This window comes from Lolium rigidum, chromosome 7 (assembly GCF_022539505.1).
Source record: "Lolium rigidum isolate FL_2022 chromosome 7, APGP_CSIRO_Lrig_0.1, whole genome shotgun sequence".
Lineage (NCBI taxonomy): Eukaryota > Viridiplantae > Streptophyta > Magnoliopsida > Poales > Poaceae > Lolium > Lolium rigidum.
In genome coordinates this window covers 40,960,173-40,965,655 of record NC_061514.1, presented here as the reverse complement: position 1 = coordinate 40,965,655, position 5,483 = coordinate 40,960,173, and positions in this window count along the sequence as shown.

Sequence of the window (5,483 nt, the reverse complement as noted above, 5' to 3'; positions counted from 1 at the left end):
TCGCATTGTCTCCATCCATGCCCGCGTCTTCTTGTTCATCGTCTACGACCATGTCATCGATAGTCGGCAAGCCGATTGTGAAATGGCCGGGGAGCCCTTCTTCCCGATAAAACTCGACACTCCTTGCCGAGGGGTCTACGCGGCGGTAATCGTCCTTGTTTGGCGGGGGCGGCCTATTGCGTGAAGGCACCGTCATCACAACATCCCATCCATGTAGACGTTTTGTCGGTTTCGCACGCGCACGGGAGATAGAATACTTGAAAGGCCTGGGTTGCCAAGATGTACACATCCTCTCCCTTATAAACGGAGTTCCTTTCAACTTCGACCAACCCAATTTCAGGATCCCGCCTCACCCGACGTGGGTCAAACCAATGGCATTTGAAGACGACGGGATTTAGCCCTTTGTGAAACCCGTAATTCAGCTCGTATATACCCTCGACTCTTCCATAGTAATGGAGCCCATCATCACCTTGACATACCACCCCACTATTTATTGTCTTCGCTGGGCCGGCTTTGTTGTGTATTGATGGGTCCGGAAGCGATACCCGTTCACGTCATAGGAGTTGAACGCTTCTACGGAATGGTCAAAGCCCCTAGCAATTTTTCTTAGCTCGACTTCATCTCTTTGTCGGTTCTTGCCTACAAGTTTAGCACAAGAAGTTTAGAACGAGAAATGACCGATAAATGTCGGAAGTGCTAGCTAATTTGGATAGAATAGTACCAAATTACAAAACCAGCTACCGAAACCGAAATCGCCTCCCTTATCGAAAATTTGCTTGGATTCTTCCGGGTAGGCTCCTCGTGGGTATTCTTCCAATGTATAGCCTTGAATTTCCTATACCGATGAAAAGAGGAAGAGTTAGCCACGAACATACGAGTGAATGTTTGCGAATAATTAAATGGTTCGCACTTACTCGATGTACGGCTTCACTTCGACCATGGTGTTTAAGACATACGAGTGGATCAAGGTCCGCTCATGTAGGTCCGTTCAGTACGGCTTCGAGCCACTTGACTTGCCACCAAGCCCCACGAAGATGCTAAGCTTGGGTACTTCTTCATTGTTGGCGGCATTGTAACGGAGGATCGGGTTGTGCTTTGTGGGAATGTTGGGATCATAGTGCTTAGTGGTGAAGTTTGCCACCTCCACGTTCGAGGATCGCCTCGGCTATGGATGCTTCGATCTTGCATTTATTGCCAGTCATTTGACGAAGCTTTTGTGTTTCTCTCTCGGGACCAAACCGCCAACGGCCCCAATTCGGGCCCCCTTTAAGCACTCCTCCGCGAGGTGCAGGGATCATGTGTTGCATCGGATTAAAAAACCCCGGAGGAAAGATCTTCTCTAGATCGCAAAGCAACACGGGTGCCTCTTCATCCAGCTTCTCAATCACTTTAGTGTCTAACTCCCTAGCACAAATCGGCGGAAGAAAAACTCAACCTCGCTAGCACTCGCCAAGTCTTCTCGTGGGACATAGCCTCGAATCATCACCGGCATTATCCGCTCAAGCCATATGTGGTGTCATGACTCTTCAGTCCTTGTACTCGCAGCTGTTTCAATGTTCAGACCCCTCATCCAAGCTTGGCTGCGAACCCATCGGGGAAAAACAAGGAGTCCTTCATCCATTGGAAGACCTCCTTTTTGGGCCTTTGTGAGGCATGAACTGGAGCGTGTGGCTTAGTCCAAGTTTTTTGGCACCATGAGGTGGCTGCATGTTCAACTCCGGCCTATCACACCACATTTCTTGATCAATTCGAGCCTTTATGTTATCCTTCGTCTTCTCGGTGTCCACAATCGTGCTCCAAATGGCTTCACTCGATATTCTTCTCGGTGTGCATTACATCAATGTTATGCGGAGCTCGAGAAACTCAAAGTAAGGGAGCTTCCATAAGCACGGCTTGTGAGTCCATTGGTGTGTCTCCCCATATCCCAAGAAACCATTCCCATCGTGGCTAGGCTGAAGAGCATCTAACTCGGCCTTGATTTCCGTCTCCGGTCTTCGAATTGGCTTCGGGCCACGGACAACACGGCCTTTCTTGAAACTCTTTACATCACTCCGTATGCATGCCTCCGCTCAAGGAACCTGTCGAGCTTCATCAAAGCATGAATACTTGCCTCCCTTGTTTAGCCGTGAAGAAAGTCACGGCCCGCTCCGCACTGTGGGCAAGGCCACTTCCCATGTGTACACCACCCGCGTGAACAAAGCACGTGCCGGCAGGTCATGCGTGGACGTGTGGTACCACACATACATATCGAAGTACTCCTTCTTTGATGCGTCATATGTTCGGATCCCGCGACCTTCCCAGCCACGAACCAAGTCATCCACCAGCGGTTCCAGGTACACATTCATGTTCTTGCCCGAGTATTTGGGCCCCGGGATTATCATCGACACAAACATGTTCTCCGATCTCATGCGACGCCAGGGGGAGGTTCATGGGAATAACAAACACCGGCCAACAACCGTATACCGAAGCCGACATACCATATGGATTGAACCCATCGGTTGATATCGCAACCGCTACGCTCCTCGGGTCACCCGCTTTCAGTGGAAATTTCTTGACAAAGTTCTTCCATGCAGCACCATCCGACGGATGTATCATCTTGTCGGTGTATCTGTTTCCTTCCACGGCCCACCTCATCCGCCAGGCAGTATCCTCGGTCATGAAGAGCCGCTGGATCCTCGGTAGAACTCGGAAGATAGCGGAGGATATTCTTGGCAACCGTGGTCTGCCTCTTCCGACCATCACCATTGCGGTCTACCTCAAAGTACCTAGAGGAATTGCATTTGATGCAATAATTTGTGTCGACGTGCTCCTCTCCGAATAGCATGCATCCCTTTGGACAAGCGTGTATCTCGCTGAGATGACATCTTAAGGTCACCGAGCAATTTGGTCGAATAGTAGAAGTTTTGCGGCAAGAGGTGCCCTTTCGGCGTAGAGGCTGCCTACGATGACCGAAGTTCATCGAACCCATCTCTCGCACAAGTTCCTATGGCACTTCAAGGCCATAAGGCGAGCGATGGCATCCGAGTTGGGTAACCTCCGTATTTTCATGTAGGGGTTTCGCGAAGCAAACAGAGCCTCATAATACTCCTTTATGTTTTCCTCCGGGTCCTCACTTGTCTCCGCATCCCGAGGTGTCTCCACCTCTACATGAGGGCTTTCGAGCACATTACCATTAGCCAAGTTTTCTAAGCACCTATCAAAACCAAGTGTCATATTCCCCCTAGGTTGAATCTGCCGCACCTCCTTCATAGCACGTTCTTTGCCTTTTCTCCATGGTAAGTCCAAATCCTGTAGGACGGTGTGAACCCAAACTTGATCGAGTGCATACTCATAGTTTCCTTGTCCCGTGCCTTTCGGTTAGCGCACTTACTACAAGGGCACCAAACACTTATAGGTCTGCTAGGGATGGCAAACGCCCTATCCACAAACCTGCTCGGTCTTTTCTCCCCATTCATCAAGTATAGTTCCACTGACTGATTCTGCCATCGTACATCCAGCCACGATTATCCATCCTCTAATCAGCAACAAAACAGACGAACGTAGCATTTATATATCAAATAAGGAATAAATGCATCATTTTTTTTACGCGTGGATCAACCTGAAACTCTACTAGGTGGGCTCCTAGCAGCCGCCGGATCCGTAGATTGAGTACGTTCTCCCAGCTCTACCCCGATCCGAGACAGAATTTCGGCAGCACCTCCCCGCTGCTCTCCCGATACACGTCTCGGCAAAAAGCTGAGAGGGGTGTGCATCCGGAGAACAACGGGGAGGCGCTACCGAAATCCTGTCTCGGATCGGGTAGAGCACGGAGAACGTACCCAACTACGCATCCGCCGGCTGTCCCGATAAATGCCGTAAGAGTTACGAGTTCATAATATGCGAGACCACAAATGCATATTTATCCGCGTAACCCTTACGGTCGGGAAGAGACGCCTAGGTATCGCGACAGTACTTGGTGATCTAGACACAAAAAAACCTAGGTACAAGAGAGGCGAACGGATTCTCACCCTCGAAGCATGATCGACGACCGGCGAAGAAGATCAACAACCCTCCGGCAAAATCCACTCCGGAAAAAGGTCCCTCCGAGCAACGCTCATCAAGCACCACGACAACGCAGGCCCTCGTGTCCACCTCGAAACATCGTCCGCATAATGAGAAAAACTACAACAATTAGCATGCATATTTATTTTAACTACCTACATAGCTAACCTACAAATAATTTCTAGCACTACATCACTACCAACAAATAATTACAACTACAACTAACCTAAAGAGCTAGTCCCTCCGGTCGATTACAAATAATTTCTAGCACTACATCATTACAAATAATTTCTAGCACACTACATCATTACAACTAACCTCCGGTCGATTTTGCAGGGGCCGAGGTGGAGGAGGGGGGCAGCCGGCCGAGGTGGAGGAGGAGGACAGGGCCCGAGGTGGAGGAGGGGGCAGCCGGCCAAGGTGGAGGAGGAGGGCAGGGGCCGGCCGGGGCGGACGAGCAGCACCAGCACAAGGCCGGCGCGCGAGCAGCAGCTGGCCGAGGTGGAGGAGGAGGGCAGGGGCCAGGGCGGGCGAGCAGCACCAGCAACTGGCCGGCGGGCGAGCAGCAGCTGGCCGGCGCGCGAGCCGCCGAGAGCACCCAGGGGCGCGCGGCAGCAGCAGCCAGGGGAGGGGCCCGCGGCGGTGGCGGCGTGGGCGACTCCGGCGGCGCGGGTGGGGCTCGGGAGGGTAGGGAGAGAGGTGAGGCGTGGGCGGGGCAGCGGACGGCGGCGGCGGAGGTGAGGCGGCGGCAAATGGTCTTTGCCGTGCGCGCGATAACCTTTGCCGTGCGGCAAAGGCTTTGCCGTGCGCCAGAGCTCTTTGCCGTGCGGCAAGGCTTTGCCGTGCGGCAACGGCTCTTTGCCGTGCGCCCTTGTCCTTTGCCGTGCGCTAGTGCACGGCAACGTTTTTTTTATTTTACAATTTCAATTTTCATATGTGAAAATTTAGTTTTATTTCAAATTAAATTAAACCTGTTTTTCCAACATGCATGAGTACTTTTTAATAATGTTCTTACCATGTTTTCTTATAACTATAGGGGTGCAAAACTCGATCGCCTAAATCCTAACAATAACTGTCGGTGCACACACAATACCGCTGTTTTGAGGTGACGAGGGGGAGAACAACCGCCGGAGGCTACCATGTGCCAAAGGGTCCCAATCTTGGTTCTCCATGTGTATATGTACTAAACAAACCTAAAAGAATGAAAAGTTACATTGGTGCACCCTCGCGCGGAGAAATCTAGGGGGGTAGACCCGACGGGGCACGCGTTCCGCTGTTTTGGGGAGGAGGGGATAACGACCGCCGGAGCACCGGAACCCCACCAAACCTTGCATGTGGACCTATGATATGTGTCAAAGTGTGGAGCAAGGTCTAATGGTGCAAAAGTAGCTCCCCTAAACCCTAAACCCTAAACTGGGGAGGCTTCGAGCCCTAAACCCCTC